Below are 26,676 nucleotides of genomic sequence, written 5' to 3' on the forward strand. Positions count from 1 at the left end.
GCCAACTATTAGATTTTATTATGAAATTATGTACAGTATCATTTTACAAAAGTGTTTTGGCTTAACGGTACTCGTTTCCTGTGGTTATCTGGATTCTATTGCTTTGTATGAATACTGTATTAGGTAGCGGGACTGACGTTATGTGACAATACTTATGTAAATAAGTTATAGACATTGTTATAAACGCACATAGTCCTAGGAAACTTGATAAAAGTAGCACTCAATAAAATATCTACGGCATTTCTTTAAAAGTTGACTTAATGAGCGAACGAGAAAGCAATAAAACATGCCTAAAGCTAATTCTAATAACGACATAAAACAAATAAATTGTGACACAATTCTATAGAAATCGAACAAAAAAAAAACGAAATCTGTCAACTGTCACTCGACCACAGACAATAAAAGTTACACAGTCCATAAATATAGAGTTAATAAGCGATCACCAGGAAGGCGCGATACTCCGAACTAGTGTCATTAAATTCCTCACACTTTCTTATTTAAATTCATAAATATCCGGTGTAAGTATTGTTATTGCTAACCGCGTCACGTCCGACCGATTGCGCACAAACACACATACGCACAGACATACAGACACACAAACACATATTGTATACGCACTTAATAAATGTAGGAGCACTTCTGACCGCCATATAGCAATTATTGGTACCTACTTTCTTTAGTTTTTAACGGTCGACTCCCAAATATAAAATTTGAGCATATTTCAATAGCTTCCGATTTTTATTATCTAGTTAAACGAGGAAAAGTTATCATAAATGTTTCTAAATACACGTTTATTGGAGCAAAAACTAGGTTATTGTATAAAAGTTCGTAATTGCACCGCATAATGTAATAATACAGCCGTTCTATCAAAATAAATGTTTTTGCCGGTAATTGAGAATTTTATTACATATATATAACTTGTTTTCTGGCAACTAGGTTGTTGTGTAACTATACATGCAACATTAAGTAATTGTGTTCTAATAAAAAAATGGCGACTAAGATCTATTGAATATTTTGCAAAATGGTTACAAGCACACAGTGACCAGTTTACATGGACCTCCGAGCCTATTAAAATTAAGTATGACCAGGGCTCAAGTTATTCTAGTCCACGCAATGCATAGTACAATGAATTCCATTTGCTACACAATAGAGCACACACGATTCCAAATTCAAATTTTAATTCAAAAAAAGAACAGTATGCTAGTGCTGTAGCGATGGCGTATTATTCGAGTAGGTAAGTTCGAATAAATGAATCGGAATGCAGGTTTTAATTGTCTTTGAAATAAAAGCTTTCTTAGTAGATTTGCAATATAATAAACTTTATGAGCTAACATATTATGTTGTATTAAAGAGGTTTTTGACTTCAGTATACTTGGCAATAACATGCTGAAAGGATAACTGAAACGTTTTTAACAGATTTCTTAAGTTTCCAAAATCATTCGATATGCATAATTCGAATAAAATCCAAACATCACTAGCACAACTTTAAGCGCGCGAAATTCAAACACAGTTCCTATTATTCGAATTTCGTATTCTTAATTCGAATTCAATTATTATTTTCAATTACCCACAATGCCCGCGGCTCGCGAGTTATAAGCTATTGTCCCATTTTTTTATTTATTCTCTTCAGCTAAGTGTAGCCGCAGACTGCAAACTTTTAGTCGGCTGATAGTTTGTTTGGGCTCATAAATTAGTATGAAGATGAATGGTAGTACGCACATTACAAAGATCATGTATTTAGCCGGTATCAGACCGACTAAAAACTTTGATTGGAATCAAGATTTTGTTTAAAAGATTTTTTTGCCAATCATCGGGTCAACTGTCGGCCGACTGTTTAGTTTGCTGTTTGCGGGTACCCTAAGGCGTTGGTTGTATTGTAGTGAAATTTTTACGTAGGCTTCATTACACATTACATTCAATTTCAACATTTCCAAACACGAAGGTTTTATGCTAAGTCGAGAACTGCGAAACAAGAGGTCGTGATATTACAAAAAAAAACAATTGTGATCGATCATTGCTACACGTTTGCGGACCTTTAAAAAGTTTAATTAATTTTCGTCTTATCGCCACAACTATGTCACTACATAATTCATAGAGTCGGTAGTTGATAAAAACAATATCTTTTATTTTTATTCTAATCTAGTTAATTATCACCTGGAGGCTTGTCTGACGTCACCGTTCCAGTTTAGAGTATACATTTTTCAAACAAACAGACAGTTTCGGATCAACTAAAGATTAATGATCTCACTAACAGAGCGAGTCGGATTTCGCAACACAAATTACCGGTACAAACCGCTTTGGTAATAAACAATTCGACCACTCGATTAGGAAAAAAGTCGATTATCGATACCAAAAATTGTATTACATCACATCACTACGCTGTTGAATTACTGCGCGAATCGAGATGTCGAAAAATGAGCAAAATAATTTAGTTGATTATGGAAACTTTCAGTTTTTGTATTGTATTCTTAGAATCACTGTTTATATTGAATTATTACAAAACTCAAAACAAATTTTATCTCAAACAGTTACCACGTTTAATTCCGAGAATAACAAAACTGTACTGTAGTAGGTACATTTTGAAGAAATTCAAAAAAGGAATAACAGACGCCATTGGTAAACAGAGCTGTTATTATAAGCCAAAGGGGAAAAAACCTAGCGAGTTCGTCGACTCCTATGTTCCCAGCCACTCGAACATTTTATAGAGAAAACACTTCAAAACTTATATTACTATTTCCATACTTTAATTACGTACTTACGCCCACATGGACGCTAACTCACTCACACACATGCGCAGCAATTATAAGATAAACATATGGCCTTCTTACTTAAATACTTATATGAATATTAGGTTACTTTCCTGTGCTTAAAAAGCTTGTCTGTTGAAAAATGTGTGCTTAAAAAGCTTGTCTGTTGAAAAAACTTCGCTGAAATGTCAGTAAGTTCGATTCAATGTCTGCTGGAGTGATGCTTACGCAATACAAACTAGGTAACAATTTTAAGTATAAACCATTACTTATAACAGACAATAAAACTATAAAAATATTCGTAAAAAAAAAAACGTTATAAAAGTAATTGCTCATTGTGTCGTATGGAATTGTTACTGGCACGCGTCACGTCGCCACAGGAAAAAGAACCCGTTCCACATTCAAACTGGAATAGAATTTGAATAGGTACGCGATTGTCATTGGTTGACAATCAATCATTATGGTTTTTGAAATTCGAATTCCTCGACATACGTGAGGTTCGATTCGATCAGTAAGTGGATAGTTGCCGCTGGGGCCGGTCGTCTATCAGATAATATACATTGTTAGTTTTTGTTACAAATCCTGTTCTCGACGATTTCTATTTGAGTACGTAATGTTTATTGTGATTGGAAGCATGATTATGGCAGAATTACGCGAACGTACTCAGAAATCAACTTTGAGACTAGTAAAGTTTTTTTTTACTCAGAACTGGCTTTTGTTTTACTAATGGTCAGATATATGATAAGTTAGCTCCTTTTATAGATAAATGATGGTTTATATGATATTTGAGAGGCTTGGTATCAATCATGCGCGCTCAACGGAAGTTGACAGTCAAATACATCGATTGATTAGACATTTTTGGTTAATGAAGTCTAAAAGTTTGAAACGAGTTCAATTTATACGGGTCTAATTAACTAAGGCAGGTAACTCGGTTAAAACTACTATATATCTTCGCAAAAACAAGATAAACGGAAGGTTTTCAAACTGGTAGAATCTCATTCATTGGTAATTTATTATATCTGGTCCAGATGTTACATTTAAGAGCAATACAATTCAAGTAACAATTTTTTATGAAGAAAATATTGTTACTTGAATTGTAGCTACTTATACAAGATTTTTGTATTGGAGAAGTTACCACTAAAAAAAAGGATCTTGACTAATTGAGAATTTCCTCTTTTTTGGGAAGTCGGTTAAAAATTAGGCAAACCGACAATATGTCTATTTTTACAAGTCAACTTAAAATTATTCAATATTTTGGGCATTACAAAGAAAATAACAAATACTTATCTCAATTCGATACTCGTCTTAATCAGATAGTATTTACTTTTGTACTTAAACGAACGTTAAACACTACAGAAGCTGGGAAAAGAAACATCTCGTATGTTGACATAAAGATTTTGTCATTTCACTGGTAGGAAATATTGTTTTTAAAGTGTATTTTTTTAATCATGTCTATGAGAAGTTCTCTTGCGGGACTGGTGTAATAATTTCGACATTAAGTACTCAGCTATATACAGTTATATTAACTAACTCAGTTATGGTGTTATTTAGAACATACAACATTTACATTTACCTAATATTGATCACTTTCCCTCTCAATATCTTCTCCTAAAAAAACAGGAAACAAATTGACAGCAAACGTCAACCCGCCATTTTGAATCCGCCATTAAAACAATGGCGTTTAAATCAAATTGCTTTCTTATTTTAAGCCAACTACGTCAGGAGTTAATCTGTAAATAATTACTGGGAATAAAAACTAAGCTAACTATCTATAGTATAGTGTAATAACTGTTTTCCATCAAACGTGGTTTCTAATCGAAATCTGACAGTATATATTTGGAGCGGAGTCGAGTACCGTAATGGCCGCGGGGGCAATACAATTTGTGTGTATGACCTGTATGAGATAGTAACGTATTTATTTGACGAAAGAATTCGTAGAATTTTGCATGATTTTTTCCCCACTTTAAAAAGGATAAGTTATAATAAGTACTAGCTTTTCTAATTCTCATTTTAAAGTTGCAAATTGACTTCGTAAGTGATTCAAAAAAATATGACTGACTCGCTATTTTCCCGCGTTTTCACTCGCGTCCCATGGAAACTACTGCCAGTAAAGGGATAAAATATAGTGTAAGTTACTCGGAAAGAGTAGCTTTCAAGTAGTAACAGTGAAAGAATATCTCAAATTGGTTCTGTAGTTTCGTAATCTTAAGGGTGCAAACAAACAAAAACGTTTTTTCAATATATTAACTTACGAGTTTTGTCTCAACTTACAAATATCAAAGTTACATAATTTCCTTAAAAATCGCAATTAAACAGAACAAACTAGAAACTTAAATACCGCAAAAAGCTCGGTTCATGGTCGGTAAAATATTAACCGCTTCTGTATGCAATTAAAAATAATAATTTATTTTAAACAAAACTTGTTTAGCCAAAGTATATGTTGTTACATATATTATTACGTATAATGTTTCAAATAGTAATTATGATTATTTGTACGAAAACTTAAAGTTTACAAAACACGTGTAAGTCTGGGTATGTTTATAAAATTTTGATGTGTTTGAAGCGATAATCTTAGGAACTGCTTATCCGAATGGCATTATTAAAACAGCACATTTAAACAAGCTTAATGCAAATAATAATTATTAAGGTCAATAGTGTCACAATTCAAATACGTTTATGTTATATCGACTAAAAGATATGAGACAGAAGATAAGACTAATTATTGCCCAGTTAGACCGTGTTTGGGCAAAAATCTGTCTCTGAGCTAAACTAGATCGTGAAATGATTATATTTGAATAACAGAATTTGCTTTGATTGTTTGGGTTTTACCTATTTAGTTTGGACTTATAATTATCAAACACCTTGAGGGCTGTAGCGATATAAGTATAAGTTTTTGTTAAATATAAGTACTAAAAATGAAATGTAGGTACTAAAGGTTTACTTCACTATTCGGAAGTTTTAATCTTACTATCACTATAGAAAGTAATCATTATCTTATATCCTAGTATCTATAAGTGACCACAGAGTAAATTAGTACAGCTTGTCAATTTCACACAGACAAAAAAAGATGACACATACTTAAAAAAATTATACCGTTTATTACAAAAGAAAGTTACAAACACAGACACATATAATATAAATTTTACAAATAATCATTTTGAAGGTTCAAAATCTATCAAGCGTGAATTACAACAGTAATGATACTTTAAAACTTGCGTAACACACGACTGTACTATTATTTTGTTCTTATCACGATCATATACCACATGTCATGTCGACGAGTAAAAATCTTTTGATCTACGACCGCTGGCGAACGCTTGTGATTGGTCGGTTAGCGCACGAAATTAATTAACTGATGCAATAATAATTAAGGTGAACAATTACAGTAGCACAGATTTGCGACTTCTTTTAGTCTTAAGAATGCAATCTGTCTTCGCAAATATTTGTATTTTTTTTTATGAAATAGATAACTGGCATTGAGGTAGCCCGATAGGCAGTCGCTCCTTGTAAAGCACTGGTACTCAGCTGCATCTGGTTGGACTGAAAGCCGACCCCATCATAGTTGGGAAAAGGCTCGGGACATGAAGATGTAGGTACAGTTTTTAAGTTAAACTTTCATTTACCAATTAAAGTACATCATCAACAACGATTATAACAAGGCATAGTTTAGAGCCATCATCGTAACGTTTTGTCGTAGGCGTACCCGTCTTGTCGTACTGTAAACTTTTACACTGTGGTATGTGTAGTAGCAACCAATGTTGCCTTATCTGAGTCGTGCATCGAACTTAGTATTATTTTGAGAAGTAATTATTAATGTAATGGCCACCGAATTTCTGGCCAATGCAAACTAACAATAGCTAATGAATAATAGAAAACTGGACTGTCCAAGTAGCTGATATCGTTCTTAGATAAATGATGAATGCGTTTTCGGTACAGAGCTGATTTTTTCTAAGTAATTATCTCAGGAATTTGTTTTGCTTTCTTTGGTTGGTTACCGTTCTTAAGTTGCTGTAGCCTGATTGACTTTTTTATTACGAAAGTTTAGTTAGTTTTGAAGCGATGTGTTTCGAAACTTAATTACCTTAATACGAGCTAGCTTATTATAAAACATGGTCCCAGGAAGGTACTGGCTTTAGTCCTAGATATAAGCCATTATCTAGTCTAGAACAAAGTTGAGGCTCTAAATCTACTACTAAACGCTGTACTTATTAAAACCAAGTTTTATGCTACGGTGTAAGGGGTTTAAATTATAGAGAAAAAGCAGCAATCTCCGAATAGCTATCAGGATTCACCGTGAGAATATAACATCGTGAAAACGAGTGGAAACATTCGTTGTAATAACCATGTGCAAAAAGTTGAGTTGAATGATTTCGGCAAAGAATCTTCGAGCCGGCTCGTATACAGAACACCGACGTAAATTTGACAAAAGAATTTTATGAACGTATAAATTCGCTGGAGAACGTCATTCGATTGGTGCATTAAGACGACTGCATATCGACAGATTTCGGCTACATTTATTTATCTTTTATTCTTTAGAGCTTATAATTCTATTCATTAGTCAATTTATTGTCCCATTGCTGGGCAAAGGCCTTCCCCGCCCAGAGAACGATTGAGTTTTTAATCACAACGATTGCTTCTTCCTTTAATCAGTCATAAGTGTCCAATTTGATATATAAGTTCATTCGTTTATTAATAACTCGAACAGCAACGTATTAGCCATCAAATGTTACACGTTCATGTTGTAAAACTAATAACATTTCTATAAATCCAATTGTGATGTTACCAGTTACTACTTATATATAAAAACTGGGCAACTGCAGCTTCCGAAAAAGCTTCTTGACAGTCGTATCTGCAACCACCTTAACCCCCAGTTTCGGCGAAACATCGTCTTTTTGCTTCCACATCACAAGTCGTTCAATTACGTCCAAAATTAATGATTGAACACATTTTAAAGTTGCACCGTATTTACACAAACCCACACATAGATACATGGGGAATCTCACAATAGGAATACAACGCCATAAATGGGTGCACAACCAGTTATGATTGCTTATGATTCGCGTATATTCACTGGTTAAGAGAACCCACTGGTTGAAAGCACACTGCAGATTAAATAGTTGCCCGACTTTTGCGGTGGTTGACAATATTTATCATTCGCTTCTTGGAAAAATAGTATTTATCAATGTAATGACCTCGATGGCGCAATGGTCACCATGCCGGACTGCCGAACCTGAGGTCCCGGGTTCGATTCCCGGTTCGGTCGACATTTGTGTGATGAGCATGCTTGTTGGCCGTGGTCTGGGTGTTATAATATGTATTTATAAATATGTATATATGTAGCTATATGTAGTTTATCAGTTGTGTTAGCACCCACAACACAAGTTAATTAATAACTTACCATGGGGCTAACCGACCGTGTGAAAAAAAAAAAATGTTAAAAAATGGTATCTAGTATTACTACTGGTACTTTTTATCACAACAAAATTTTAAGTGGATGATAGACTAAAATAAAGCACAAAATGTGCAAAGCTCTGCGCTGTAGCATAGAGCCTAATAATGTCATTTTTTTTAAAGAAAATCGTGAATTTAATCATAGTTTTCAGTCGGTCCGATACCGGGTAAATACCTGATCTTTGTAATGTGCGAGGTACCATTCCTCTTCATGCTGATTTATGAGCTCCAACTATCGGCCGACTAAAAGTTTGCAGTATGCGGCTACTCTAGTCATTTTTGTAGCTTTTGTTTCGCATAGACTGTGTTCGTGCATTTTAATTCGGTTTTAGTGATACTTGAATTATTATTGCTATTAGTATTTGTGATTATGTTACTGTGTTCCAATATGGCCCCAGAATAAGGGTGGGTACACTCTGTTTTGATTTAGAATACTGTTTTATTTTATACTGTGGCAATTTTTTTTTGTTTTATTTTTTGAGTGAAAATTTGAAAAAATATATACTCAATTGGAAATGGGATAAAGGTAATGCTATGTTACAGAATTCGCGCTTGACAATGATGTCTTAATAAGGGTTGATGGGTAATTAATAGTTCCGGGAAATTGAGTTTCTTTCTACTTTGTTGTTACAATGTATAGATGTTCTGTAATTTTATTAATTGTTCTTTGTTAATAAACTTAACTGAATTAGCACTTAATTGAAGTAAATTTAATTAATTGCGACATTTAGTTCATCGAAGTTAATGTTTTCTGACCATCGTCGAGTTTTTACAAAGTATTTGCAAATGACAAGAAAAGCATTATTCAGATAGAAGAATATAACTTTTATTGAAGGGATAGATACTAGAAACACGTTGTAACCACGGTCTTTAAATAGATATGTTATCTGCGATCAGAATCAAGTAACAAATGGACAAAAAAAGCCAGATACAATATGAATTCTTAATCATAAAAATTGTTATTCATAATGATACAACAATCCATATCCGTAATGTTGCCATGACAAAAAATAGTTTTTTTTTTTTTGTTGCAAACTTGTGGAACCGACAAAGTATTCAATCTTTGTAAGAAAAATGTTAGTTATAAAATATTGTTACAAACTTCAGTAGATGAACCGACCCATTAAATTATTAAACGGAAGCCCGATTAACAAGTCCATTAAATAAATTTTAATAAAGCATGTAAAATAAAAAAAAATGTGTACCAACATCATAAAAATCCGGACCAATATTTCAAATTAAGAACAATTCAAATCAAATTTCGAATTCTCGTTAGAGCAGGACGCCCGTAGGGTTGATGACCCGTTGAAATGTCAGCACATGTCTATCCCTCTCTCTCTAGCTAGTTACATATATCTCGGTCCTACTCACACGACGAGATGTTGATCTTGATACGTCACATTTTTAATAAACGAACTTCGTATGACATGCCGCACGGAAATTCGTTCCAATGATTAATATGGCCGCTCCAACCGTATAAGAAACTAATATAACTCTGTTTTTAAATGTTATTAGAAATATTGATAGTTCCATGTCATTGCTCGTGTTTGTGATCACCCGATAAACGTTTCGTAGATAGAAAGTATGACAGACTTAAATTGAATGCACGAGCGCGTAGGCAGCAAACGCAAAAAACGTAAGGAATCGACCGTCTGTCTCACACATCTATGATGTAGTTCAGTTTTTATTGTGTTTTAGGCAACGAATCGCAGTTAAGTGTGTCTTCATACATGTACATTTAAGTACGCCAATTTTCGCATGGTTGGCTATTAATTAGAACAGTTGTCTGTACGGGTCCGCCTCAATAACGTAATAATCTTGTCGCCGTTGGCGATTCTTGCTTTTGCTCGAATTCTTATTTTAATTTCGACATTAATAAGTGCGGCGGTACGTATAACAAAACAAATGAAAAACGAGCGAAGCTATCCAACACAAAAAACGCCGAGATGTGAGTACTAGACATCACACCGCGCGTTTCATTACATCTCAAATAAAAAAGTTCATATTTGACGTTTAACAAATTGTTCCTTTTTCAAATCGACCAATGAGACCATTGTGTTCACTCCTAATGGCGTGTTCTATTTTCAAATCTCATTCTCTTTTCAAATCTCGCTCGCCTTTCAGATTCATTCGAATTTGGAATGCGTCGGTTGGATACATCCACGTACATTTTCCCACACGACTTTTTAGTTAAATGAGTTGATTAATTGGATGTTAGTTTGTGCGCTGATTGTTGCGTCTCGCGTTGTTCATGTCGCAAGACTGTACTCGTACCTCCGTCAACAACTAGCACTGTGTCTATCGGACGACATGACGGAGTGGGCTCGCGAACAAAACATCGAATATGATATACTTATTGTCATCACATAAATTTGCGACGTGTCCGCGCGGGTGGCCATACAGCATTAAACTTTAATCTGAAATATGCATCAGAAAATCCCCGAAATGGCCAAATGTCGCGCTTCTAGCCAAGCGGGAGATATTGCCGAAATGCATAAACATCAAAGGGGTTTTTGTTAAAAAAAGATTTAAAATCGAAGGGCGCGTCCCCATCTAGGCAAAATGGCGTCCGAGATTATAATAACGATTTTAAAAGTCCCCCTCGGTTTTTTATTTTTAGTTTTTTTTGGGAAGGGTTGAGTAAGTGGACTTAGGGACCGATGGAAAATTTGACACTACAGTTTCAAAAAATAGGGTGAAAGTTTTGCATGTTTGTGTCCAGTGAATTCGGCAATAGTTATCGGGGGAATATAAAATATTGATCGGCACTACTTATTGAGATAAAATCTGTTTCTCTTTTGAAATTTTTGTTTGGGCGTAGGTAGATAAATAATAAAAGAGTGTCGTTATGGAAAATTTTCTTTTTTTCCATTGTTGTTACGTACGTAGACATCAATTTATTCAGGGTGCTTAGAAAAGCTTACCTATTTATTACATAGAAATGTTATGATATAATACAAAGGGAATTAAAGTCGTTTGATAGATATGAAACATTTCATAATATGTAAAATGTACTGAAATTGTAACTAGAAACTGAAGTTTTCATTTATTACAAGTAAATCAAACCTCAAAACCAAAAAAAGAAACAACCGACAACATAATAATCAGTCATATCAAAACAAGACTCGATCTACGGTTAACCCTTTCAGCCTTGGTAAGCGTATCAATTCAAAACGAGTACAATTAGGGCCCATCTTAACCCTACAACTGCTACTGGTCAATACGACGTGGTAACTAAGACCGAGGCCGCCGTGATTCGACCAATTTAAGGCCAAATCCGTACCAATTGTCGTCAGAGACGCTTTTATCAATAAAAATAAAAATCCTTCGAGGAAGTCACCAATTTGTTCAAGCGTACCACGGTGATGGTGATTTACGAACGAGTTTCAACTCTATTTGTAGGCGCTTAAGATTTATTGTTTGTTAAAAAGATTTGATAGATTGTGAAATCAATTAAATTAGTACTTTATTGATGGGCTCTGTTTATTGGTGCTGGTCGTTTTAATACAATGTTATGGATTCATATTTGGTATTCATAGTTCATGTGTAACGTTGAATCAGTCCTCAGATACATTTTAAATAATGTTTATAATCACATGTCATTGAGCATAGCTTTTAAATACAGCAGTTTGAAACAACACTTAACTAAATGTTGTGTAAATAGACGCCGTTTATATGGCAACAATTATGTATTTGATTCCATTGATTACCCACTTAATTACAAAATAGGACGTACAATACGCACAAACTACTAATTATTATTTCAAATGCGATCAATAATCCTTTTAATTTGATTGCCCATTGCGTATTCACGTCCCGTTACTTGGCGCAATAAGCAATACTTGACCATAAGGAGCAACAATAAAATAGAACCAACAAAATGATATTTTCCACCTATAATGGCCGTTTGGTACGCCGAAAACGGCGTAGAAAGTTGAAATAATAATAATATTTGACGTATCACGAACGTATTTTCATCGAGACGTGAGCGGGAACAGAATCCGGGACTTGCATACTGATTGCTTAAGTTATTGCGAGTTTTCCGAACGCATACGTTTCCTCGACACGTTTTCTGTGGAATCGCGCGATTTTAAGTCGGGGCCACTGCGTTGACGCGCGCTTCGAATGCACGCACGCACCGACAGGGTTAACTGACGTCGATTTCTTGTATAATTGATTGCATTAGTTTATAATATTACGTAAATATTTCTGCTATAGATTCAGTGTGTGTTATAAAATTAATTTACATTTCAAACGCCTCTTTTTATGTTTTCAAGAGTTCTGAAATGCTAATTGTCCGAATTGTTCTCGCGATTTTGATTCGTTCACGCACACGGCTGCTACCTCCACAAAACCATTTAGGTTCAATCATTCCTTACTTTACAATAAATAACATACGTAATATAACATTTAAATAACCAATAAACTGCCTACATAAATAAAAATATCAATAAAAAAATAGAAACCGATTGTCGACTTCATCCATTGTGAAACAGTTGAGCGCATGCGTAACCCGCATATTAAGAACCGTCGCTAACTACCAGCGAAAACGGGAAACAATCGCCGTTCCATATTTGAAATCGGCCGTTTGAATATGGAACTATTTAAAATTTCGAATCCGTTTGCGTTATCGCCGCGACGTGTTGGCGTTTTCCGATTGTTCTTTTTATGAATTTTATTTTATTTTAGTGTTGTTACTTATATCCGTTTAATGATAGTTTTAAGTAACGGTTGTTGGTTCCATATTTAAATAGAGAGGCATATCCTGGCGGCGAGTTTGAAGCGCTTGCAAATGAAAGAACATGTCGTTTATGTTTAAATGACCTGCTATTAAGTCATGTATGAATCAAAATAACTTGAGCATAATACTAGAGATTTAACCATTTGTAAAGGAATGAAAAATGTTTATGTTTCAAAGAAGACCTAGAAAAGTTTAAACCAACAGTTAAAAATTAAAATGAATTGAGACATCGATCAGAATGACAAAAAGCAACAAAGTATTAAAAGTATTTTTTTATTATTAAACATTATCCGAATATGTTTCACAAAGGTAGAACAATTGTATTGTTTTAAAATCCCACGGTGCAATCATCGGCCGGATTTTTATGCGATTCTATTATAAGTCTGTTACCTTGTAACTACAATATTGCATTTATTATTTCGAGAGCTTTTTTGTGTTCGAAATTTGAATATTGCTATGTTCGATTTTTAAATTTTTTCATAAAAAGAATGTAGATTCAGTTACAGATGCGGATGACGTTACTTTTTTCACGACAAAAGTATGAATATCTTTGTGGAATTTTCGCTTTAATTTAAAATAAAACTTGAAGGACCGATGACAGTTACAAATAAATACCGGGGAACTATAAGACGATGCATGTGCTTATTTTTTCACGTGAATCTGCAAGAAATGGAGCGAGCAAGTTTCGACAATAACATCTCGAAGCCGTAGTGTCCGCCAGTCAGGAACATAAATAATGTTAATGCTGTATAAAAGGCGTTTTTCGATGAATTTATTCCCAAAAACGTTCGCTTTTGTGGCGAAACCAGGCCCGGGAAGTATAAAGTTGTCCATAAATAATTCATGACATACACTTTTGGGACTTAGTGGCCGTAAGTTGCACTCCAGATAAAATAATGTTCCGACTTGCCAAACTGTCACGATTCAGTTATAGTTTTTTTCTTAATTTTTCACCGACGTATAAGGCAGTCATTAGTCTGCCAGTCCGTTCTTCTAAAATATTATAAATCCAAATTAGAATTCTCCCAACACATTGTTGTACAATCGATATCTAATATCGATTATTAACGACAATTATCTTCGAAAAGTGAGTACAGAAAAAGTTAATACTTCGGTTTGTGAATACAGATGGACGGACAAAGAGATGGCTAAACGCAAGTCACTTCATACGAATTACCGCCGCTTTGTTTCAACCTTCGACAGACAAAAACATCATTTTTAATATCAATACGCCTCGATTCGATACTCGAATGTAATTATACACATTCGATTATAATTATTGAGCTACGTTCTAATTAAAGTGTCGATGCTCCATGAAGCCGTTGTCAAAAAAAAGTTCGACGCACCAGAAATCAGAGTTTGAAAATGGAAGACCATTTTAGCGCGTGTATTCGAAATTTAAATCCTTTTTGGTGGATTGATTGGAGTCGCTGGCCAGGTATTTAAAATTGGAACTTGAATAATTCAAATTATAGCTATTATTTTAGGTAAATTTTGGTAATGTCAAGCTGCCAGTATCTCAGCTAATTAACCGATCTATTACATTGATTGCCAATATAAGCTCAAGCTTAATATGCGAGGGTTCCTACATTAAACCCTGTGCTAATACTCTTAGTGCTAGCTTCAATTTGGCTGATAAACCAACCCCGGAGGAGGCAGAACCATAAATACTGGTTGTTTTTAGCTTTGTCTCTGATCACATACGAACGAATGAGATTATAAAGGGGGTCCGGTCACATCAATTATTTTTGTGAGCTTAGCTTTCCATTTTTAAAATAAACCCATACGCACAGAGGGGAGTTAAATAAAATTACATCTGATGAAGGGGTGAAAATTCTAATAAGAACATATTTTTAGATGATGTTTGTGAGACAGATTTTTTTATAGTTATGATTAAAAAAGTATGGAATTCGAATTTTGGTCGTAATTAGAGAACATCTGACTCTCCGAAAACTGATAAATTCACATTGAAATTGCAACGACCGATGTACTGAAGAATTTTAAGATACCATCGAATCGGTGGCTCTGCTTGATAAATTCGACTTTTGTATCTTCGAAACACTGGATTCCTTTAAATATTTAACTTTTTTTATCTGAACGAAAGTATAACGTAAAGGACCAACTTGAAACGAAATTTTAATTCGTGTTCATTATTTTCAAAAATCGAATCCATTCAGTTAGACAGCACTTAAAGATTCCCATGTCATTCTGATTTTAAATTTGGAATTACATCATCATCGCTAATACAGCCAGTCTTTTAATTGCGTTCCTTTTTTAAATAAGGTTCGTTTATTTGAATCTAGTACTAGTTTCGACTCACTGTTCCTGAGGTTCGTGACAAAACGTCGTATTTGCCTCGGCGATATCTCCCGCCAATTTCTAAACATGGCGTTCGACAAAATACCTGGAAACAAAAATGAAAACATTAGTCCGATACGGAATGAGATGCGAATTCTGTTTGCTAAGGAAATAATGGCGGATTATTCGAGATTTTATTGGGAAATGTTTAATGTTGTTAAAGTTTAACTCGTATGAGAAATAGAATGTCTTTTTGGAATCAGTGTTCGATCTGCTATACTGGTTGGAATGTTACAAGAATAATTGATGGACAGATAAATTGTATTGTTGACACTCAATTTTGCATAAAGGCTTTTTACTGTTTCTTTTGATCAAGTAATTAGAATTCACTTGGTGTCAAACTTACTCTCGTATTTCTCGAGTAGTCGAGCTTTAGCCCATTCGCAAAGCGCGAATCGATTTCAATTAATTTAATTAACACGGACCACAATTAAGTTCCAAAGTCAATCGTTCAACCAATAAGAGATCGATCGCCTTCCAAATTTAAAATCAGATAGCCGAACGCCGACACAATGGAATGGAACGAGCATGACGATTCAAATATTTTCGAAAATGGAATATTAAGTGAACACCATTATGTGAACGAATGATTACTAGACGGTAACATGTTATTAAAAGAATATATTTCGACTGTGACTACGCACGTGTATGGGGAACCAAAAAATAAAAACATTCATACTGGTTTTCCTTTTGGGATGAACAGAATCCAAAAGCAATGCTATTGTAGTGTACAGTTATTTGAATAAACGTCGTCTATTTAGTCTACTTAGTCGTCTATTACCATTTGTGTGGTCTTCTCAATACAAATGGGGCAAACGATTAATAATCTCCGTAGTATTACGATATAATATTCGTCGAAGCAGGCTAGTTTCCTCCTTGGGCACATCTCATACATACAAAAGGTTGTCACGGCTATTATCCACACGTCTCGAGTCGGCATTCGATATTATATTGATTATAATATCATAATAAGAAGTCCCCATTTGCGTATTGGGGTCAACGACTTGAGTATGCTGGCCGCGTGTGATGGTATGCGTCAAGTGACCCCTTAATGCGACTTATTGGTTACTCATTTAAAGTGCACGAGCACAGACTGAAATAACACCAACTAAGAGAATATTTTCACACTGTTTATTTAGTTCCCGACATCGCATTTTTACACTCTGTGCCTTATTGGACCCACATTTTCCAATAAGGCAATATAAATTATGTAATAAACATGAATTGCTCGTCATTTAAGCATCAGACATAAAATTTTATCGTCGAAACGCCAAAAATGATGTTAATACATTCGAAGATTATAAATACGGTGTGCACGGATGATCGATAATGCAAGTATCCACGATGTGGTAACACGAGTGTGTCATTGAGCTCGTCTATAGAAATACGCCTACGCGTGTCGAAACAAAAACAGATCGCAGTTCCACAAAACATCATTAAATTCAATATTTCGTTTAAAAAGCACTCCACATATCTGGACCATTAATCACTAAAACTACCGACCTTCAAGGAGATACATCGGAATAAAATCGCCAATCGAAATAAAGCACTTAAAGCGAAACGTCATTATCGCACAACATAAATAAAAAACGCAGAAATCGAACACAAAAATTGAATATCGAACTCGATTTAAAACAGAATACGAATTTTAAAAATACGAGCGCGGCCGAGCGGCATTAATTAAAAATTCTCGGTAGAATATTCAAAAATAGAATTCGCATTCGAACGCTCCTTGTACGGATCCCAAGTTTGAATTTGGAAGGAACAAAAGGAGAAGAGCGCGGGAGCAACCCTTTTAGCGCTGATAATCTGTTGGTCGGCCGTGTTGCGGGACGTTTTTTATTTGTTGTCACTTTTTTGTCCGAACCGAGATTGTACACAACATTCTTTACTTCGAAACGGAGCTTTTTAAAACTCGCCTCAAGATTTATTTCTTTTTTATACGCCTTTAATAACGAGTCCCCCGTCCGATTTAATTGACGAATGGTCACGAGCGAAATGCTCAAACAATTTTAGAGGTCAATTCTGATTTGACATTTAGCGAGTAATAAGTATAACGTTATTATTAATTACTTTTACTTTACTAGATCTTACGAGAGGTTAAAAATCAAAGCGCGGCGGTGACCTATTGAATTCGTTCAAGGAATCGAATACCAAACGGCCTGCACTAAGATTGAATTGCTTCGAAATATAAAATTTTAAAAATAGAACGCAATCCTTCCGCCCTCGGTCGGGCGGTTAGTGTTTTACATGAAATATTATTTTATGGAATCAACATCTGCGTCTGTGTCGATGTGTGCGTGTGTAGTGGGAGCGAGCTCCGAGAGGGTTTATGTACACAAGTGAAATTACTTAAATGTAACATGCCTCAAGTGGATGGGAACGTTTTCAAACTCATTTCTTTTCAGTTTAATTTTAGAATCACATGTTTAGTTTTCGAATTTATTATCACGGTTTATTAAGAGTTATGTCATAAATTTCGGATTTACGAGATAGGTTTAACGAGTAACTGAAATATAGCGGCGACTATACAAACACGGAGATTAAGTAGTTGATCCACAGTTGAAACAGAAAAAGTAACATTAGTTATAAAATGGCTAGTTCCCTCTCGCATCATAAAAAACGTTTTACAATCCCGTCCAAATCGTCAAATCACTCGTTCGGGGCTCTTTTTTAAAATTGGAACGAAAAGTGAAACCCTTCCATTTTTAAATTGCTTTCGTCATGCGCTCCCTTCGCCACTGTTGTGGAGTTCACTAACAATGCGAGGATTTTTTAAACTTTAATGTCATTTGTCAAAAGTTCATTTGAATGTGGAATGATATTATGTTAAATGTATTTTTTGTCCATTGTACAACAACGGCTGGATTAGGACTTTTGTTACTTTTATTTAAAAAAGAACAATGTAAAGGTTTGATATTTAATTATAATATGCTTCCAGTTATATTTGAGTCATTTTCATTATACTATCAAGGTTTTACATACAAAAAAGTCGTTTCTTAGCCAAGAAGTCACAAAATTGCCAGGAAAGATACAAAAAAGGGCAATTTTTACAAATGTACAACTGCAAAACCGTCATGTTAATCGAAAAGGATTCAACATTTAAAAAGGGCATCCGAAATACATGCACTCCATTAAAAGCATTTAATTCATCAAACGCACAGCGAATCCATTTCTTACCAAAACCAATGAATCAACAAAAAATGGCATTTTTTACTTTCATTAGTCGATTCGAAGCATCATCTCGAAATTCAACCGAAAACAGCTCATTGTGTTCCTCGTCAGCTGTGTTAGTTTAGAGATTACGAGTTTTTGCCTACCCTCCATTTTAAATTTAACTCTTTTGACTATTTTAATATTTCTCCAACAATTTTTAGCTTAGGGCGAGGGTTTTTCATATAAAGGGGTAAGTATTTTTAGTTATTCCAGTATGCGGGCGTTAGATTTAATATATCTGATTGAATAGCGGACAATTTTTATTGAAAGGGCTCATGGATTTTAGTGATCCTTTTTCAAATCATTTTTATGGCTGTAGTGAATTGGGTGTGTATTAAAATTTCTATTGTTGCTCGCAACAGCGTACATAAATCGGTGATATGAAAAATAGTTTTGGATTTCAGAGAATAGACATACGTGACATATTTGAACTAGGTAAAATACATTTCCGGATTTAATATTAATCTGCTATTACAAAAACAATTATGAAGCACGATTGCGTAAAACGAAGCAAAAAATGATCTACGATTCGACTTACAAAAACAATTAATCCTTTGACTTGTCAACATTATTTAAAAAAGGAATCCCTACACAATTAAATTCGAATAAAAACGATTCGAAAAAAGAACGAGATCGGATTCGAAAAAAAGTAGGGTGAATGTCCTTGTGGAGGGAAACGCTCCACTAGCGACAAAGTCTACATGTATTAGATACATTGATAGTTTTGTACCGTCAGTATCTTAAGAAGTTAGTACAGAGCACGCATTGGATATTGAACAAGGAGAAAAGTTTGACTTTTGTTAAAGGAAGTGCAGTCCAACACACGTTGGGTTTCGGTTTCATAATACATTAGGAATCTTTGTTAAGATTCGGAAAAAAATACACCACAGATGTTAGCATTCGATTTTTGTTCATTCCATAAACGGATTGAGGAAGGATGAACATTAATTTTTTGGAACGGAATTTTGTGTTTTGAAGAACTTATTTTTAATAAGGCTTAGTCATTATGTGTAATGAGGATTTAATTTGAAAGCTGAAACTTTTCTTTTTACAATCATATCGAAACATATACAACTGCCCGATATTAATTTGTATTGATAATACACTAGAGATACTATTTATAAATAAAAATATTTTCTTCAGCAACTAAGTAAAAATTAATCAACACTGAAACATGAAACGGAACAACAACATATCACTTAACTAAAGAAAATGGCAGATACTAAAGTAAATGTAACTTGGTAACTTAAAGACAATCCTCATAGTTTACGAGATAAGTGTTAATAAAACAGTTGTAAACTCAGTTTATTATCGTTTCAACAATAAACACTACAATTTCCACTTTGTTACTTCTCTACAAGTCGTGATTTGTTGATTTCTGAACTGTTACTTTAAAGCAAAATCAACCTTAAATCTCCACAAACAGAGTTCATTTTACTGTATCAAAAATTTGCTGAGGACGTACCTTTAACAGTGTGTGGTGAAAATAATGAGTAAAATTATTTTGTTACGACAAAAGTGTTTTGTTTTTTATTTCCGGGAAATTAACTGTATTTTATGCTAAATAGTTTTAAATAACGGTCGTATTTTAGATAAATTATTTCAATTCTCAATTCTAATTTCGCACGTCAATTACATTTAAAATTAATTTAAATCGATTAACAATTTTATTTTTCGTAAAAAGAATTTAGATAAGAAATGTCTTATTCTAAATTCAAACTTTTTACGTTCTAAAAATAAACTCAATTAGAATTCGAATTCTTATTTGAAATTAGAATTTACGCGTTCGATTTATTAAAAGAAAAAAATATGTTTTTTTTTTCTTTTGCGCTGCAAAATAAACGAATTGCGTTTAATTTCTGCAAGTGTTCGTAGCTAGTTGATTGTGTTCTGCAATCGAAGTCGGGGCAGACGGTCGGCTATTTGCGGAGATGCGTTTTGTTATTCCAAATGTTACAATTCTCTAATACGTTGTGTGCTAATAATGTTTGTGTCAATATTGTAGTATTTTGTATTGGGTAATTTCATTGTTTTTCTATAGCCGAACGATGTTTTTACAAAATGTTTTTAGAAATTGTTGCAGTATTTTTGCTTTACATAGTAAATATTTTCTTTACTTTTATAATTATATTTTGAGTTATATTCAGATTTAATTCTTTCAGATACATATTTATTTTACAGAGTTGCAATGTCAAATAAGACTTTTCTCGCCAAAGAATTTTCAGTTCAAAAACGTCATCTTTAAAACCATTGCTTTACAAAATTGATGGCCACGTTTGTATACCAGACAAACATCCCCTTATCCAGACAAATCCAGACACATAAATTACAACAATATTTCGTCGGTAACTAAAATAGTTTATAATATTAATTAACCTGCGTACGTCGCGTATTTCATTTTAATCGGCGTTTCTAGTTTTCGCACAACGCGCGGGTATGCGCAGGCGCACCTGTCCCGCACTCTGTTACAAGAGCACTTTGTATGCGTGCCGCGGACTTAGAAGTTATTGTATTGTTTTTTTAAACGCACATCATATTTTATTGCAGTAAAGGAATGGCACAATTTTAACATTACCAGCCTGAGATTTTTTTTCAGTAGGTATTTTATTGTATCTTCAATTGTTAGGTAATAGAATGTCTTTGTAGTAGCTAGCTATTAAGGACAGGCCAGTTTAAGACAATAATGACGGCTCTGCAAGTATAAAATACATCAAAAACAATAAAAATGGAGTCGACCACTGTACACGTTAATAGACTACGCGGAAAGCGAAACGATAAATCTGAGTGCATTTTTCGCAAACGCATAAAATCCGAACGCACCTATTATTGAATCGGAGCAACACTGACGAACCTGTGTCCGTCTCGCTCTGTCTCGATACGCTTGTCTCGCTCGCTCGGTGCACGCGCCGCTATTGTGTCTCGCGCTACTCCGCGAGGAGCGTCTGACTCACTCACTCGCCATAGCGCCGTCACTGTCTCACGCATGTCAATGCATTTTATTGTCGACGTTAATGGCTCTGATTACAAATGTAAATTTTCAGCGCGCGACGGCGTTGGTTGGACTTTTTTCTGTTCGATTTCTCTCTATGGTATTAAATTGTAGCAGAAATTAATAGCGCACGTTTATGGGCATGCTCGACTTTTTTGAATTTTAAATGTTCTATTGTTGTATTGAATAAAAACGGGTTTTTAATAAACGTTTTTACTGCAAGTCGAAATCGTCGCTTTGTGATTACGGATTGGGCTCCGAGTTTGTGTCGCGGCGACTAGACAAAAGCTGTAAACTTGTGGAATTTATTGCGAGTGATCTACATTAAATTAATAACTAATGATTAGTTAATCCGGCGAACAAAGCGCAGCCAATGCAACTTAGACCAAAATACAATAGCGGCATGTAGGCACGTCGAACGCACTGACGGACAGACTTACCTATTATTCGCATATCAGGGCACTTTATTTATAAAACCCGCCCAGTTTGTGCTGACATATCCCCTTTGAGTGGTTTTCTAACAAAAGTGAGTGTGTGGGGGGCGCATCGCGGGTCTCAGTTAGCTGGACGTGGCCACAACGGTTTCCCAACCGAATACCGTTCGCAAAAGATCTCACACGGCTGCCAATTTTCAGAAAGACAGAGCTAAAATAATTGCTGCAAACGCGCCCTATTTCGAGCTGCGCACTACAGTTTAGATACGATTTAATTCTAGAACATTATTATCCCACTGTTTGTTGCAACTAGTGTTCGGTGAAAATTCCGATTTGAATTACGAAAATCTAACTTCCTATTTCGAATATTGATATTTATTACCACATTCGTTCCGTGGAATCTAAATTCAAAAATAACACATCAATATTATTGGGTATTATTTAAATTACGATTTAATTCCGAATACCAGACTTCCTATTTCAAATATTGACATTTATTTTACGGATTCAAAATTAAAAAAATAACGAATCAAAATTGTTACGATCGTAAAAGGTAAAGACATAATTGCAACGTTCAGTCAGACATGTGTTTCCATAACAATGAATAAAACTTAAACACAATAAAAGCTTTGATCTGATTACGAAGAATGCTCATTACAGTCAAGTGTTACTGAGAACTGTATGTTTATTTTCACGTAGATAATTTTAATGGACATTCGTCTGTTTCACGGCTCGACATGACACCTTAGATTATAACAGCATTTCAACTGAAACTAACGGCTCCCATTATAACCTGACTGCTGCCATCAAAACCATTAAACAAACAGAATAATTGTCATATTCACATCAAACACAATATAGGCTATAAATCCGAAGAGACGACGCAAATTTTGGCAGTATGTTACATTGGCAAAGATACAATACATTATACGGAATGCAATTTCTGTTTACTTGCATTTATTATGTTACTTAGCGATGCGTCAATAGAGCGTGCGTGACATTTCTCATTTAGTCATCCCTTACTTAAAATAGTCTACAAAACAAATGACGTGATTATTTACTATTTTGTACGAAGCCGGTTAAAGGTCAACCTGGAAAAATATTTGTTGTAAAAGTAAGGTTAATCATTAACAGGCGTAGGACATCACGCTCGAGTCACATTTAAAGTTATCTTTATGGACAGTCGAGACGAGCGCGAGACTAAACTATCCATCGACGCTTATGCTTGCTTACAGCAATAACCAGACGCAACAACAATTACATTTGCACACAATAACCAAACGTCAAGAAAGAAAGCAAAATAATCCGCTTTTCTAAATTCGAATACAAAGAGACATTCGAAATACGAAAACGTATCGGCCAATAGCGCTAGAGCGTATGCCAGCAATTAGGAATGCGTTCTATTCCACATTCAAACGCGGGTGTCGTTTGAATTTGGAATAAATTATAATTGTATCAATCAGGCGCGTGTGCGGACACGGCTGTGTCGCGTTACGTTCGGATTTTAAAATCCTCCGAATTATGCACGGCGCGCGTATTAATTAAATTTATATATGAGCGACAGTGACAGAATTTATTCAGCGGCGTTATTTATAAATTCGTCTAAATGTCACGGGAACAATGGAGTGTCCGTGTCTATTTAAGATTGATGAGTAACGAATAATCCCTCTTGTTGTCGGAAGGCGGAAAGTCACTTGCGTAACGCTACGGACTCGAGTATGAGAATGTCAGATTACGGCCGGTATTATTTTCGGTAAACGATACGTATCTCTGTCTGTTCGGATTCGACGTTGCGTTTAATAGTTTAAGCATAGTAAGTATTCGGTCGGCCGCGGACTAATCTTGACTGGCAACCGCGATTTCTCCCGGAGATCAAACTCCTAACATTTTTAACGTGGCGTTGCTGAAAAATGAAAATCGTGATTGCTTCGCTAAAGACCGAAATATTATCGTCGACTGTTAATCGCCCCTAAAAGTCGTTACAAAAATTCGTCGGACGCATTCATCAAAAATAAGAAAATAATTAATACCCGGTTCGGAACGAGAAACGAAACATTTAGAACGGGCATAACAATAAAACAATAGGTACACCACTCGCAAACCGAAACAAAACACAGAAAAATATGAATTCCGATCGGAACGGGCCATGGAAACAAAAGATGGCGGATTTAATGAAATGAAATAAAATATAAATTCCTTTTGCAAGCGAGAATTCTTACATTTTTAATTTGGTACCGTGGAATGGGGCTAAAAACGGTCAAATTCCAGATTCATAAGCGGCCGGCGGATGGTGATTGAGTGTGGAGCGACCGGGTGTCGCGCCCGAACACGAATATTCATTTTATTGAAAATCAATTCTATCGTGAGCCCGAGCTTTTTTATAAATTATTAATTACTTTTCCGATTTTAAATGAATTATTGACTTTATCATCTGTGGTGCGCACCGCGCCTAGCCTCCGAGTAATATAATTAGTTTTGGTGTCAAAAATATTAAAAAACTGAGCTGATTCGTGATCTATACGAACAAGTTACTGGCATAAATTAGCTTCATGTCACAAAAAAGGAATCTGAGTTCACTTTTCGAATTTTAAATGTAGTTTGCATTCTTGCAAGAGTTTATTCTTTTTCAAATCATTGTGGAGTAGGTTTGAATTTAGAATAGCAATTTATAGTTGCGTTCCGAGTTCTGTAATTGAAATTGTGGATTGATAGAATTTGCTGTCAGGTCATTCATTTTTCTTTGCTTGAAAAATGTTGGAATATTCATAAAAAGCTTATGATCGTTCTGAACATAATATAATAAGTATGGCAGATGCGTACAATATTGAGACGAAACAGACCGCCTTCCAACGCGATGACTAATTCCCAGCGAATTGTTTATTTGTTCCAGCTTTTATGAGTAAACGTTGTCAGTTCGGGAGAATCTTTATGATTATCTCGATAATATTGGTCGATTGTGTTGCTTTTATTATTATTTGTCTTGTAGTTCACGTTGTTCTTGAGTTTAAGGCTTTTGTTTGGTCTTCTAATTAACGGTGGCTTTTAGTTAACAATGTAGATGTTTATGAAGACTAATAGTAAGTTGTAGCGTTGTATGATGTCTGCGGAAATTATAGATAGTCCCTAAATGAATTAAATATATGAAGTATCTCATATGTGCTATTAACAGGCGCTCATTAATCACTGGTTACCGTAATAATGAGTTATTTATTAAGGTTCTCTTTGTCAAAAAGGCAGCATAGTCAAACCCTAAGCTCACAGTTCCAAATTCAAAAACAACCAGCCAGCAATCGAGCATACATAAATTACAAAAATTCAAACGTCGAATTCCGCGAAACAAAAAACGGTTACGAACAAGTACCAACCAAACAACGTTTTAAAACACAGATACGGTTCGGTAATAAAATCAATCATACACAATAATAATATAAAGATATGAACAATTTTTACACTTGCCCTCGGTTGGATTTGGCTTAAAAATAGATATTTTGAGTGGTTTCCAGCCAGATAAGTTATATTGATGTGTTTCAGACGGATGGATGGTAGTTGGTACATGTTTTTGGGTACCTCGTGATTGTGGGATAATCCTCCGCTTTAATGTCTTTTTTTTAAGTTTATTTATGGTTTTAAGTGTTTCAGTGAGTGTTTTGTTTGTAAGGGATGTTTATTGAAGTTATAGTACATATTTAAGTTGCTTGTTTTATAATTTATGATTTGTTACATACAAAGTTACCTTAAAATAGGTAGGTACTGTTCCACAGTCATGCAATATTAAAACTTATCTATTGCAAGGTCTTAATAAGTAAGTTAGAGCCTTAACAGAACTTAAGAATATTTATTCCCAAAGCTACACTCAAGTCGAGAAAAACAAACCCAATTAGTCAAACCTATCATCACTTCAAGATTTCTGTTTACAACTAACTTGTAAACATATTCTTCGACGCCATAAGAGTCCCATAAGACACGTCAACGGCTTCAAAAGTCGAAGTCGTCGTCTTGAAGCCGGTGTTTAAGCCACAATGGCAGGCGTGGTCGTGAGCTAGCGGCGAATAATTACACCTCCCCCCCTTCTCTGGGGTCTAGCACCTCCCCCCTGGTTGCTCATTGAGCATTGTCTTAATATGACCTCTTAGTATCGGCTTATGTATGGATATTGTGGCTAATTTTGGACGAAGAAAGCTGGGTTTTGTCTCGGGACTGTGATAATTTTTCTGTGAAAAATCGTGAAAAATATATAACGAAAGTCTTGAAAATGTAGCTGGTTTTTATTCAGAAAGATTCTCTCAAAATTCTTTCGTAGATCATAAAGAAAAGTCAATAAAACATAATATTTTCATAGCTATCAAAACTGAAAACATAACATATGAAATGAAATCGAACAACTTCATCTATGAACCGATACCTAGTTCGTAAAAGAATGCGTCGGCCACCCCGCGCGCCTTATTACCGGTACGTGAAGTTGGCGCGTGCGCAGATTCACCAGCATACACAATACCACCACTTACGTAACACGGAACGCGCACAGAATTACAGAAACGCGATTTCTCTATCACACCTTTCATACCACACCATGACAATACGACTAGACAATTTATTGTCCACTAAAATTGTCTAGACGCAAAAATAGTTAAAATTCACGTGTCACTTTTAAACTTGGAACGACATTCTTATCCGACGTTCCACATTTAAAATATAAAGTGAAGCAATTGAAAAACGAAACGAAGCAAGTTCATATTACTG

General features: G+C 34.8%; 1 protein-coding gene across 7 annotated transcripts in view; it reads right to left on the bottom strand.

Annotated features, from left to right (window-relative positions):
- LOC124642735 overlaps window positions 1-26,676 on the bottom strand; it is an 80,712-nt gene that overhangs the window by 41,985 nt on the left and 12,051 nt on the right. Inside the window, exon 1 of one of the 7 annotated variants that reach the window (XM_047181342.1) lies at window positions 15,260-15,342. The exons of the other annotated variants lie outside the window; for them this stretch is intronic. The gene's annotated coding sequence lies outside the window, so the exon portion shown is untranslated. Of the gene's footprint in view, window positions 1-15,259; window positions 15,343-26,676 lie in introns of those variants that run through there. 7 annotated transcript variants of the gene reach the window in all.

This window comes from Helicoverpa zea, chromosome 25 (assembly GCF_022581195.2).
Source record: "Helicoverpa zea isolate HzStark_Cry1AcR chromosome 25, ilHelZeax1.1, whole genome shotgun sequence".
In the NCBI taxonomy this organism is placed as follows: Eukaryota; Metazoa; Arthropoda; class Insecta; order Lepidoptera; family Noctuidae; genus Helicoverpa; species Helicoverpa zea.